At 34.7% G+C, this 14,751-nt stretch overlaps 1 long non-coding RNA gene across 1 annotated transcript; it reads left to right on the top strand.

The window, feature by feature from the left end:
- Nucleotides 1-718: 718 nt before the first annotated feature.
- On the top strand, nucleotides 719-8,030 carry LOC148953569 (uncharacterized). Its single transcript, XR_016141654.1, has 2 exons — nucleotides 719-916; nucleotides 7,797-8,030. It is a non-coding gene; the product is annotated as an uncharacterized LOC148953569 (long non-coding RNA).
- The last annotated feature ends 6,721 nt before the right edge of the window (nucleotides 8,031-14,751 follow it).

The following is a 14,751-nucleotide window of genomic DNA, read 5'->3' as shown; positions in this document are numbered from 1 at the left end:
CTTGTGGAATCCCTAAATTTTAAAACAGTAAAATGTGAGATGATTCCCTAGCAGTTCGGAATTCTAGTTAGAAAAATAGGATCGTATTAAATCAAGATTTATTCCACAAATCCAAATATTTTCATGCTGATCAAAAAGAATTCCGTGATAACTGTATAAGCTTTTTTGATTTGAAAATAGTTATTGATAAAAATGGCTATCATCAATAGCCTCTTATAAAAAATAACATTGTAAAGCAGCTACTTCGCGCTCTCAACAGGCCAAAGACAAAAGATATAATACCATAAATATACAAATCGAACTAAAAAAATAATAAAAAAATAACAAGAGAGAAGCTGTCACTACTAAAACCTTCACGTTTGAACCAGAGCTTCACTTAAAAATGGATTGGAAACTATTAAACACGTTCTAAGCGAACACTGCCTTTATACGACGTCTGACGTAAACCACGAAACGAATAAACCCAACTAAGAAACCCGAAGAAGGTGGTTTTTTGGATGGTTATTTAAAAAGACGGATTTTTTGTAGTAGACTCCATGACGCCAGAGAACTAACTTCTCAAATAATCCACCCTCGTCTGGCATCTTAATTTGCTTTCTTTGCCTTTTTTTTAACTTTAATTTAACATTACAACGTTTAGCAAATTTGATCTTTCCGAAAACTGTAATAACTCACTAGTTTTATATACGTTTGAATGCTTTAAACCGTTCCAGGGACTTGCATCCTGTGTTTTTGCAATAGATGAACCTGTTTCAATTGCCACAATAACTCTAAGGTCTGAAATGCCGTTGCTTCTTTATCCTGTTGGCATGGGATCTATATTCATTAAAAAAATAAATAATGATGACGAATACACAGTCCCAGTTGAATGTAAAAACCATTCTTTAATAACGTCGATGTCAGCATCTGACAACAGGTAAGTAATGGTAATCATGTTTATTACTTTTCTATTTCTTACAAAACTCCGAGACTACGAAGGTGATACCACCGAAAAGGAAAGAAAATTCAAATCTTAATTTTTTATTCTTTCAGTGCAGCATCTTAGTATTTTTTTTTCAAAATCCAAGTGGAACTTTTCTGCTCTTTCACTTCAACGTCTCTGGGATTTTTTTTAACTTTGAGTGGTTTTGCAAGAGATAAACTTGCTTACTTGCTACAATTAGTCAAATTCTTACGGACCATTGTTACTTACTCCTGTGAATATGATTTCCATATTCATCAGATAAGTAAATAGTGATGACAAATATATGGTTGAAGTTGAAAGAAAGGGAATTTTTTAATAGCGTCGTTGCTGTTCAGTGCAACAAAGCTGCACTTAAAAATATTGTCATAAAAGCTGTTTCATACGCGGCTAGAAACATATCGAAAAAGGGGATCGAATTTTTGGAGTCAATGTACAAATTCGCAAAACAAATAAGCCTATTGTTCTATCTTATTAACAATGAATATGAGGAAAAGTTTTATTTTGTGTTATCAAATTTACTGTTAATCTGTGAAGAAAAATGTGCAACGCCTTATATGCTCCACCTGATCTAATTTTGTTTTATTTAGTTGTAAGAATGTTGGAATTACCTTCCTTTAAAAATAGTATTTTTATAAAAACTACAACGAAATTTTCTGGAATAAGTAATCCTGTATTTTTCTTTAGAACTCTTCTTGTTTGGAATGTGGGAGGGGATTTTTGGGTTTAAATGAATTCTGTTTGCTTTGAGATCAAAAATTTAGGGATATCTGTATCGTGTTGTCTTTTAACAGGCGTTAACATTTCAATAACTTCTTTTTATTATATAAATTGATTCAACATTAAAGCATACGGTAGAAATAGTTTTTCGTGTTGAATATTACATACTAATCTATACTAATACATACTAAACTGGATAATTTGTACAGTCATATGACCCAAGAATTTATTCAAGAATACGTTAATAATATAGTTTATACAACTCAGCACCTAACATTATAAAAGTAAAAGTCCGACAAATTCTTTTTTAAATTCATTTAAACATCTCTTTTTCAAAAAGATTTTCAAACAAAAGCAAAGGGTGGCATTAAATCTACAAAAATAATTTTTCATTTGAGGGGGACTATTCCTTCCTCGTAACCTGCTATATACCAATGCAAAATGTCACGGTTTAGTATTTTGGCTGTATAATGTAATTGGTCCAAACAGGGCAAAAATGTGGCTAAGAAATCTGATAAATACTGGAAGGGCATTTATTCAGAATACTAGTCATGTAGCCAATGGTAGCGTTGACTATGCCACCCGTCCCTAAACATACATGCAGTCCATAAACACGAACCGTTAATAACGCCCGTTTATATAATAAAGCTAACAGCTATAGAGTATAGCACATTTACACTCCATTTATAATGTTGCCGAATGGATTGTCTTATAGGAAAAGTGTGTTACTTAACACCCAAAAATTAATTTAAGCTCATGTTTTCAATATGTCTATGAAAGGTGATGCATGTAGAATTAATAAAATTCAGCTGATTTTGGATTTTACGTTTGACCTTACTTCATAAGGAAAAAGCATAATAAATGCATTTATTGCACGAGAAATAATCGTGCAGTTAGTATATATATATATATATATATATATATATATATATATATATATATATATATATATATATATATATATATATATATATATATATATATATATATATATAAATTTGTTCTTGAAACAAATGAATGTTTTTTTTTCGAAAAATTGGCACCCTGAGTTTTTTTTCTAGCTGAAAAAACGATGTAGGTAGGTTAATAGGTTGCATAATCAACTTAAGAAGTTTGCTCCTGTGGTCAAGCAGAAACAACTGGGGAATTTTACAGCCTAAGGGAAAGTGAAAAGGAAATCTGAGTGTTTGAATTGGTGAAATTGAAACATACACAGCCATGTATATCTTAAAAAATTAGATTTAAAAAAAAAAAAAAAACTCTATACACAGTTGTAGATTTCCTGCTTCTAGCAGGTGCTAGAAAAAAGTAACCAAATAAATAACCAAAATATTTGGCAGTAAAAAGGATAAGAAGGTACGGCTTTCCTTTGAAGGTTTTTGTTTTACTTGGAAGATGTTGTAGGATTTGAGAATCTTCAAATTGCTAATGTTACAATTTTCACCAGCGAAAGTCAAAGTTAACAAATTTAAATTGACAGCGTCAAATTTAATAGCGTTGTCAAATTGAACTAATTAGTTTGGGTTATTTATTTTCACGGTTCAATGTAGCAATTCTGGTAAAAAAGAGATTCTACCCTAATTGCATCATATAAAATTAAAAAGTTAATATCATTGGTGCTTTAACTATTATCGCTAGACGCTGCAAAATTGTTGTAAAAAAGAGAGTGAATTGGACTGTTTGTCACTAAAAAATATAACAATGGGAAACAAATTGAAACATGATTTGAAGAAGAAAAAAAAGACCTTGACCTGCTTCAGAAGACTTGAAGAATCAATAACTAAGTTTCAGTTAAATAAATATATTTTTTTAAATCAGGAAGGGACAACTTCTTGTTATGTTGATATATTTTGTATTAGAACATAAGAAAAGATACTTTTGAAAATCCACTGGAGAAGGAGATCTAAGGGGCAGGGCATTTCTGGGAATTAATGGGAAAATTTATGGGAATTAATAAATTGAACAGCTTTATTCTGGTGAATCTGGACAGATATATTTAGCATGTAGAAAGTCAGTCGTAAAATAAAACATATGATAGATATTAAAACTTAAAGGCCTAAACTTGGCTATACACAGTAGAAAATTCTGAAAGTTAATTTGAACGTTTAAGAATTAAAAAATGTTTTATGGATGTAAATCTAAAAACTGTAAGGGATTTATTTAAGCAACGGATAATATTTAAATATTAAATAACTGATCAAGTATTAAGAGAAAAACAATCATTTGAAAACTTTGAAGAATATTTTTGGGTGGTTTCAATCAAGCCCCCTGTACGGGTGGTCTTGAAAGAAATTGGGGAGGAGCTTCACTCATGGATTGCTTCAATATGCCCTGCTATTCACTGATTGTATCCTATTTGGAATATTTTTGCATTATTTGACTTTGTTTGAGATTGTGGACAAATTTGGATTATTGCCCCAAAATTTTAAAACTTCCAAAGTAAACGTACCTGGTAATGACAAATAAAAGAAAGTTTATAACTATATATTCTGGAAATAATAATTGTAATGAATGACATAAATTAATAAGCTATGATGCAGACCATGTCTGCTGAACACGTACCTCTGGATACGGGGTTTCCCCTAACTAAACGCTTCGATCAGGGTGGCCTCAACCTCATGAGGTGGGTGGAGCCCACCCCAGGATTTTCAGTATACAGGTAAATCCTGGCTCTAATTAGAATCCAGGTCTAGGGTCTATTGGGCTTGCAACCCTCCACCCGAAATCCATTGCAACGAATAGCTTAGCAACTGCCTTGGATGACCAACCTTCTTGTGTCCAATCACAACCCTTGCTTGCCCCTGGACGGAGAAATGACCAGTATTTGAATCTTCTTGACCAAGGTCGCCTCCGAATTGCCACCTAGAATGCATTGACATTAAATTTTCCTGGAGCCAAGACGCTTCTGGCGATGGAACTGAAGCGATTCCACATCTCTATCGCTGGAATAACAGAAACCCACCTAGTCGGGAATGGAAATGATCCCATAGGTGAGGGATACCACCTTCTCTGGTCTGGTCAGACGACCACCAGAAGAAATGGAGTCGGACTAGTTCTTGATGAAAAATCCAAGAAGTGTCTATTGTCATTCACTCCTGTCTCGGATAGAATTGCTAATGCTCGACTCAATTACAAGCAAGGAAAAATGACGGTCCTTGTTTGTTATGCCCCGACAAACGAAGCTGACACCGAAACAAAGGACACTTTCTACTCTGCCCTGATGAATGAACTGTCTAAGATATCCCCGCACGATATTTTCATTCTTCTGGGTGACCTTAATGCAACTGTGAGCGACAGTCACGGCTCATGGCGACAAGTCATTGGACCAGTTACTCCGGATTCCCTAAATGACGATGGTCTAAGGCTTCTACAGCTCTGCAGCATGAACAACCTTGTGATTACGAATACCATGTTTGCAAGGAAGGACATTCAAAAATATACATGGTATAGCAACGAAGGCCATACCAAAAAAATTATCGAGTATATCATCATGTCACAGAGATGGAGGTCTTCGATCAGTAACTGCAGGACGTATAGGGCAGCTGAGATTGGCAACACTGACCATCGCCTCGTCGATGCTAACATGCGACTAAGGCTCAAAGCCCATCGCTCAGAACCAAGACCAGCCAAGATCGATGTCTCTCACCTCCGCGATCAGAAGATACGGTCGACATATGCCATTGATGTCTCGAACCGCTTTGACGCATTCCTGCCATTTGAAAGTTGTGAAATCGCATGGCTCTCATTCAAAAAGAATGTCCTGGAGCCAGCGACAGCAAATGTTGGTCGGAAAAAGTGTGCTAAGAAAGCGTGGATTCAGTCGGATACGTGTGACGTCATAGAGCAGAGACGCAAGGTGAGGTTACTTGGTGACATGCCTTAATGGTGTCCGCAACAAACTGATACAGCGAGACCAGAAACTGTTTGTGGAAAGAAAGGCACATGAGCTAGAGGGTGCAGCCAAGAAAGGTGACGTTGGCAGTCTCTACAAGCATCTCTGTGATCTAACAGGAGACATAGCCCGCTCGGTTGCATGTGTTGTCTTTGTGGATGGTCAGCCGCTCAGTGACGAAGCTGCCCAGGTCATTCGATGGAAACACCACTTCTCGGGCCTCCTCAACGTCGAAGCCGTAACGCAGACTGACCAGGAACTCATCAGCCTAGCCAACAGCACCCAAGAACTGCTGACAAGTGACACAGAAACTCCTTTCACGTCATCAGAAATCTACACAGCAGTAAAACATTTGAAGAACAACAAAGCGGCAGGCGTATGTGGAATATCTGCTAAGCTCCTGAAGTATGCCAGACCGGCGATGCTACTTTGGCTCCATATGCTTTTTTCTGTGTTTTGGCGCACAGAATGGATCCCGAAGAACTGGCGAGCTGGTATAATCCTGCCCTTATGGAAGAGAAAGGGGAGAAAGAGCATCTGTTCGAACTACAGAGGTATAACGCTACTTTCAGTGCCTGGAAAGCTCATTGCTATGACCCTGCTGGATAGATACACGAGTATTCTCAAAAGAAAGAGGAGAGTTCAGCAGGCGAGGTCTATGCCTGGGAGATCCACTATCGAACAAATCTTTACCATGCGCAAATTAATTGAGAAGACCAAGGAATTCAGGAGGAAAGCATATGTAGCCTTTGTGGACTTCAAGGCTGTATTTGACTCGGTGGATCGCAACTCGCTCTGGCAGATACTTCGATCAACTGGTCTATCAGACAAATACTGCAAGTTGTTTGAAAATATTTACGAAGATACCGTGGGTTGCGTCCAATTCAACGGCAAACGGAGCACGACATTCGGCATCAAAACCGGTGTACGACAAGGGTGTCCTGCCGCCCCGGAACTGTTCAATTGCGTGATAGACCATGTCATGACACGAACAACAAATCACCTGCCCTTTGGTCTGCAGTTTGGAGATTGCGTTCTGACGGACGCTGACTTCGCAGATGATCTTGGTCTCGTTGCTGACTCGATCAACCAGTTGACTGACACTCTAGAAGTCCTACAGGAAGAGGCAGCAAAAGTGGGGCTGAAAATAAACCAGCTTAAGACGAAGATATTGGCAATTGAGCCCCCAAGCCCAGTCTCGCCCCCTGAGAACATAACTGTTTGCGGAGCTCCTGTTGAAGTTGTAAAGAACTTCACTTATCTTGGCTCCGTGCTATCCAATGAAGGCTCTATAGAGGAAGAGGTGTACAGCCGAGTTTCAAAAGCCTCGTCTATCGTCGGAAGGCTCAACAATCTCTGGAGAATGCCGCATATATCTAGGCGCACGAAGAGGCTCGGTCCTCCTCTATGCAGCGGAAACCTGGCCTCTCAAATCAACAATCATCAGCATCATAGACGTTTGCAATACGAAACAGCTCCGTCGGATTCAGGGACTTCGATGGGACTATTTTGTAAGCAACACAAGGTTGCTCGCACTCACCTCCCAAGTGCCATTCTCCGTCCAAATAGCGCACCGTACTCTAAGATGGTTCGGACACCTCCTGCGCATGCTGACGACAACCCCAGCCTGAATAGTCTACGATTTTGACGCTAAAGCTAATGGCTGGTCTCGTCCGAGCGGCAGACCTCAGACAAGGTGGAAGGATAGCCTCAAAAAATTCCTTGAGATAGCTAACATCGCTGTCAAAGAGGCCCCATTAATCGCAGTAGACCGGTCAGCCTTGAGGAGAAGAGTTGCGACTCTCTCTACGCCACCCCCAACGTGGCAGGAGCTTTAAGTCAAGTGAGTCAAGTCATAAAAAAAGCTGTTTATTTTTTGGCAAAATGAAATTACTAATTTATTCTTTAATAGCGAACTACAAGGATATGTAATAAAGGGCCGAAAATATATTAAATCGGGTGAGTTTGGAATTTAAAAATACACAATATTTTAATGGAAAGGGGGCAAAAATACAGTCCAGTCCATTTAGTTCTTATGATTTCTTTTGGAAAACCCAATATAACTTGCATAAAATATAAAATAGACCATATATGAAATGCTGACAATAACTTTTTTATAGGTGGGTATTTGTTTTTAATTCTTGAAGAAAATCAAATGTAGATATAGCCTGATGCAATATAGATTAGTATTCTTTTATAGCTAATCAAATCTTTATTTCTTAGTCCCACGATATGCATTGGCCTGTTAAACGGAAGAGTGGAACTTTACGAGGTGGAGTACTGAAAGAAACATTCCCGATGAGGTAAACAATGGCCGACCAGAAAGGCAACTAAATTAATTTTGAAATTTTACTATCATTTTTCAGTTTAAAGGAATTTTTATGAATATGAATAAAAAAAATCTTTAAAGAAAGGGCTTCCCAAGTGTTGCGTTTGTATTAAGTATTGATGTGCCATCTTACATTCTTTTAACCTCAAGATGTGACTCCTGGTATAAAGAATTATCTTATATGGGTTTTTTATTTATATTTTGAGAATGTAGAATGCCTTGAGATGAAGGATTTTCAGAAACCTGCAAAGCTGTGTGTCACTAAAACCCCGATTTTTGCTTTTTAACTTGGAAATCTTTACTTAAAAAGGTTGTTACTAGCTTATTCTGCAGTCCCGGACAACAACAAACCTTCTAATATTAAAACCATGTATTTTGGGTTAGCTCAGAGCAAAAAATTAGCTGATGCAGTTTTTGTTTCTAGCCTGTCACTAAGTTGATTTGCACAATCCTATTGGCGATTAAAAATTTTCAAAATTTACAGTTTCGTGCCGGCAGTTTAAATGGTAAATGATATATATCTTTAATCCTACTAAGCTTTGAGTCAAATCATCTTTATTGAAGTTAAAACCATGTTTAGAGGAGCCACTATATTAACTTAAGGATCATACCATCAAATAAATATATGAAATACCTATTTCTATTTTGGTTTTCTTGCTTGGTGTCACGCCGGAAAAAAGCAAGCTAGAAATAACTGAATAGTCACAGGATACAAATCATTCTATAGATCCAAGAGGAGTATACTCAGGGGAGGGTACAGAGCAGAGAGACTTTTGACCCATAGCCGATAATTTTAAATTTTCAATCTCTGCCAACAAGTAAAGAGGTAAAAACTACTGCGCAGTTTAATTTCTACTGTGGGTTTACCAAAACAAACTTGGAAGGGATGACAAAAAAAACTTCATTTTGCCAAATAATTTGTCTAGAGGGGTGCAAATAATTTTTTTGCAATCAATTTCATGATGGATTTTGTATTGTAATTTAAATTTTAAGAATAATCCGACTTTAACATATAAGTTCTCAAAAACGATGGGACAAATGATTTTTAACTATTATTTAATGCTTAAGAATTTTGACATGGATAGTAATTGGAAACCTGTTTGTAATTGTGAGCAATTTTTATAATTTGTAAATCCAACTTACGAACGTATTATAACAGGTGATTTGGCAATAATAAAACAAATGGATCTGTAGAGTATAATAAAAATGGGGGATAATTTCCGTCTTTCGGATCGTCTAAAACCCTCTAATGTGCTTAATGGGTTAAATAATGATTTAGATTTAGTTATTAGTAAGTGGTGCAAAAAAAGTAAGTTAATAAAAATTGTTTTCAGAATTGGAAAAATTTAATTATAACTAAGGTTAGAAATAAGATATATAATAATGAAAATAATCGTAATAATGAGATAATTTTCTGTAATGCTAAGATAAAACAAGTGATTGCTAATATAAAGAATTATTTTGTAATTGTACCTATGGATAAAGCTAATAATAATTTTGCAATAATCTGTGAGAAGCTATATTGTGATGTTTTGTCAAAGGAGCTCAGTACAACAAATACATATGAAAAGGTTCAAGATGTTAATAATAGTTTAATGAAAAGAATAGAAGATATACTTTAAAAAAATTAATATTAACGTTAATGGTAATGATAAAATTTCCCTTCTTTATATTGGACGGCAAAATTTCATAAGACTCCCCCGCAACCACTCTTTATTGCTGGTGCAGCCAGATGCCATAGCAGAATTGCGGCGACTGACCTGTCATGTATTGCCATTCCAATTGCTGGGTTCCAGATTTAACTCTGATGGGTATATCTTATTGTAAATCTCTAAAAAATCTGCACAATTTATTACCAGAATGTCATCTAAATATCTTTAATTATTTTTAAAGCAAATATTATGTATTACATGGGTTCTTTTTATCAATCATAAATTCATCTTCTAAATGGCTTAAAAACAGGTGTGCTATAAATGGAGTAGCATTACCCCCAATAGGAATTCCAATAATTGCAATTAATTATTAACACTCCAATATGGATTAAAATTAGAAAATTGTTTAATTCCCGAATAAAAACTCATATCGACATTATTCTTTACATAATGGGTGAGCACCTCGTTGAATTTTTTTTATTTTATAATTGTGTGTTTGCACGCAATACACCATAGGATTAGCAAGCACGCCATGGTAAATTAAGTTACTTTCTGTTTCAAATTTTAAATGATAAAGTTTATTTGGGGCTTGATCTTTCACCAATTGTGGATAAATGGACTAGTCCCAATTGGTATAGTCCATTTGAGATTCAATGTATTTACCATTAACAAAATAATCTAATGAATTGTCTATTTTTACTTTTAACAAGAGTAAAGTCATGTCCCCATAATAGCCTTAGACTTATCCTTCCCCCGCCCATTAGAGCTGAAACAAATTGTAATAAAATTCCAGCATGAATTTTTTTGAAATTTCAAAAAATTCCTGCTGCAGTATGTTTTTTCAAACCCACATTTATTTTTTCCTATGTAAAAGAACCATATTCGAGTATATTATAAAGAACGACGTGAAATTTGGATTGGCAATAATTCGAACGCATTCTTTCAAATTGGTTGCAACGTCACAACGATTGCAATTGCACACACTAACGCAAATTTTACCAAAGGCTGAGTTCAAAATGCTTGCTGTTTAAAGACTTGTTTTCAACCTTTGTTTTTTATTTCGATTGTATTTTATTCCTATAGTAAACTTAGACTTATCCCTCCAACGCCCATTGGAGCCGAAAAAAATTGTAATAAAATTCCAGAATGAATTTTTTTGAAATTTCAAAAATTCCTGCTGCAATATACTTTTTCAAACCCGCATTTATTTTTTCCTCTGTAAAAAAAAACATATTAGAGTATATTATAAAGAACGACGTGAAATTTGGATTGGCAATAATTCGAACGCATTCTTTCAAATTGGTTGCAACGTCACAACGATTGCAATTGCACACACTAGCGCAAATTTTACCAAAGGCTGAGTTCAAAATGTTTGCTGTTTAAAGACTTGTTTTCAACCTTTGTTTTTTATTCCGATTGTATTTTATTCCCATAATAAACTTAGACTTATCCCTCCCCCCCCCATTGGAGCCAAAAAAAATTGTAAAAAACTTCAAGAAAGAGTTTTTTTTTGAAATTTCGAAAATTCCTGCTGCAATATTCTTTTTCAAACCTACATTCATTTTTTCCTATATCAAAGAATCATATTCGAGTATATGATAGAACTATGTGAAATTTGGATTGGCAATAATTCGAACACATTCTTTCAAATTGGTTACAACGTCACAACGATTGCAATTGCACACACTCTCGCACATTATACCAAAGGCTGAGTTCAAAATGCCAAATGTTATAGAACACTGAAGCCTTATAGCCTTTAATATGGGCAAAGCTATAGCTTTGCTTCTTATTTCTATTTGTTTTAGGTTTTACTTTTATTGATGGCAATTTGTGGTAGTTTTACGCTTGGAAGATTATTTGGCTTTATATCTACTCATTTTTGGTTCAATGGAGTTCTTTACTTTTAGTTAAAAAACACATAATTTTAGTACAATCATAATGCTTTTAACTTTTAAATTCACGCAAGTAAACTTGAAACTATCTGATTTTCAAATATCACAAGGCAAAGCTAAATAAAACTGGTTATTTTCCTGAGTGAACACAAGTCTATTGCACTTTAGGATGGATTTGTAGAAGATACTTCACGGACTGGACCGCGATTATATGCATAACAATCAAGAGACAGAGGACAGAAGAGACTTTCCTCTTTCAGAAGAAGGAAAAATATCCATACGATGAATATAATCAGAATGATAGTTCTCATCCTTTAAATTTATAACCTATGTCACATAACCCTAAGTTATCTTTTAGTTTTTTTTAATTAAGATAATTTGTGATAATCTGACGAGCCTACTTAAGCTAAATTAACATAACTTAAAAATCTGAAAGCTAACTTAGGTTAATGCAACCTAGGTTGAAAACTTTAAAGCTAACGTAGGTTAATGTAATAAAATCAATATTCTTTTTTTCACTGATAAACGGGCCATTTAATTCAGCATGTTCTAACATGTTCAGGCGTAATGATGGGTATAATAATCCAAATTCAAATAGAAAATACTTCGTCGTAAATATATTTAATTAATATTTCCACTTACGTGACTTTATATACATTTTGTATTTAAATGCCAAAATACATATTTGAATACCCAAATACATCGGAGATGAAATGTGAAAAAGATATTATACTAAGTGTTTTAGTAGAAAAACCAAATGAGTTCTACTTAATCTATACTCTAGAGATGGAAAAATTGTACAAATTAAGAAAGTTTTCATTATCAATCGCTTTTCAATTCTATCATCTCCAAAATGAACTTTCCTTGCATGGCAAAATAGTGCATTCCAAATGAATAAAGAGGGCTAGACAAAAGCAGACAAAACGATTCAAGTGGTATATTTGGGAAACACTATTTGCGTTATTCCATAAAGAGGGCAAAACCTATGTATTTCCTCTTGTCTTGAAAAAAAAAATGAAGAATCTCTGATTTTTAAAGAAGAATCAGGGTATACAGACTCATTATTAATTGCTGGACTTAGGAAGAATCAAATACAGTCGTAGTTAATGCACGTTTTGAGTAATGTCGTTTGATTCCATAGCCTTCTATTTGCGGAAGAGGCTTCCCTATGGAGTGAGATAAACTCTAAGAAGATAATAAGGCGTTTTTAAGCTGGTGGCTCTTTAGATATCAGAGAGAACTCTCCTTTTACGAGAAAGGGAGATACCTTCCCATACAAAGAGATAAAAACTCGAGTTTTTTTTCTAGATCTCCTTATAAGGCAGACAACAGGTGCCCATTTTAGATTATTCCACTTGTCCACTGACCAATTTTTCTTAAAATTAGGCTGTAAATTTGTCAATTTTGTTTTCAACGTGATCCATAAACAAAATATGTAAAGGCAGCATGGATTTATTGTATCTTATGGTTGAAGTGGTTTTACTAGTAAGAGATTGATAAACAGAAAAGCAGTAAAGACTGCAAAACTGCAATTGGTGTATACAAATCTGGTCAATAAAGTCTTGGAAATGCTCTAAAAGCAAGTTTTTCGTCTATGGTTTGTCTCAGTAGCCTCCCGTAACTATCGATTTTGACCCAGCAACTATTTGAGTTTTTTCAAAATTTGAGTTGCGACGAATACGAATTAAATTTGTTATTAGCAATGTACAGACTATTTACTTGTGATGTTGATTTTTTAATCTGATTAATTATTTAATCAATTTTTTCATTAATTTAATCAAAATATAAAGTCCAAAGAGAAATTATCCCTGCCTTCTATATCTTAATCCTTCCTCTTTGTCCCTCTTTCTCTTTTAATAAATTGATTTACCTCTTTTCCCTCTATCTCTTGCACTACCACTCTCTTTCTTTCTGTTTCCTTTTGCTTTTTGCATTTACAGTATTCCACACTTCTTCTGCCGAAATAAATAAAACAAAAAAGAGACATAGTGTGTTACAGGTAATAACTTGGTCAGAAAAAAGTCTTCCTCATTTTTTAACTGAGATAAATAAGCACTTGAGCAAGGTCTTGACCTTACTCATCCATCCAATCACCTCGGAAAAAACAGTAAATCCAAACCAATAGTCAAAAAATCATGTCCAAAATGGAGCAACTTTAATAAATGTAAGTCATTGTCCCAAAGCCAAGCCAAAGCACCTTAAGTGTACAAAATTTAATATTCCTCAAGTAATCACCACATATTAGGGCTCCTCAGAAGAAAACTCACTTGCCAATACGGGTTTCACCGCTTAAATTTCCTGACCCAGGCAAATGAGCGCGCCTGCCAGGCATCCCTCCATGTAGTGTCACCTGTGGAATATCTACGAAAAATACAATACTCAATAATATAAAAATACCCACAAAAAAATTTCAAAGTATCATTCACGACCATTCACCTAGAACTGATTCAAAATGAAAACTACCCAAAATTTGAAAGAATAACACTTCAGTAGGTTTACCTCCCATAGTTGCATTACAACAATTGTCAACAAGTACCCATTGACTCTAATGCAAAAAACTCTAAGAACTTATTACAACCTATCCTCTGTAACTAAGCACCTGCTTGTGTCGAAACAAACTCTAAATTCAAAGAATATAGGGACGAGAACAAATTACATCAAAATATCGTTCAAAATATCTTGATAATTTTTATTATACTTATTTAAAAGTTCGTTATATTGAAAACTAAGTTTTTTAAATTGCCAAGCATGTTTATTGGCGGAGAAACCTCTTACGATTAATTTATGGCTAATTATTTTACTTCCACTTTTAAAATCAATGTAATTAGTACAAATTCTCGCGTATCTAAATATTTGGCAATAATCCGATCAATATTTTATATTTGAATGTATATTACCTCTAAGGAATGGGAAATTAACTATTTCAAAATTAAAATCATCTGTTTTATTATATAATTTAAAAACTAATTTACCTTTATGTTAAACATTAATATCTAAATCTATAAAGTGGTCTCAGGAGATGCAACAATTGATCACTGTTCGCTCTCACCATGAAAAAGCTCTATAACACAGGTCCTCTACAATTTTCACAATCTTTCATCAGAGTAAATGTATGAGTGCACTTGCTTTGAATTACGCTTGTTATATCATCTGAAGGGTTGTTTGCGATTCACGTTCCCTCATAACTCTAAACAAACAGATCCATCCTGGGGTTCTAAAATTTATAATTTCGGCACACAGTCAGGCTACAAACAAACCCTATCGTTTAATTCTACTTGATCTCATTCAGAATTAAATTAAAAAAA

The sequence above is a fragment of the Artemia sp. Qi Xiang Cuo genome, chromosome 4 (genome assembly GCF_049724085.1).
Source record: "Artemia sp. Qi Xiang Cuo chromosome 4, ASM4972408v1, whole genome shotgun sequence".
NCBI classification, from domain to species: domain Eukaryota; kingdom Metazoa; phylum Arthropoda; class Branchiopoda; order Anostraca; family Artemiidae; genus Artemia; species Artemia sp. Qi Xiang Cuo.
The sequence above is the reverse complement of the archived record's forward strand: the minus strand, read 5'-3'. Positions and strand labels throughout refer to the sequence as shown.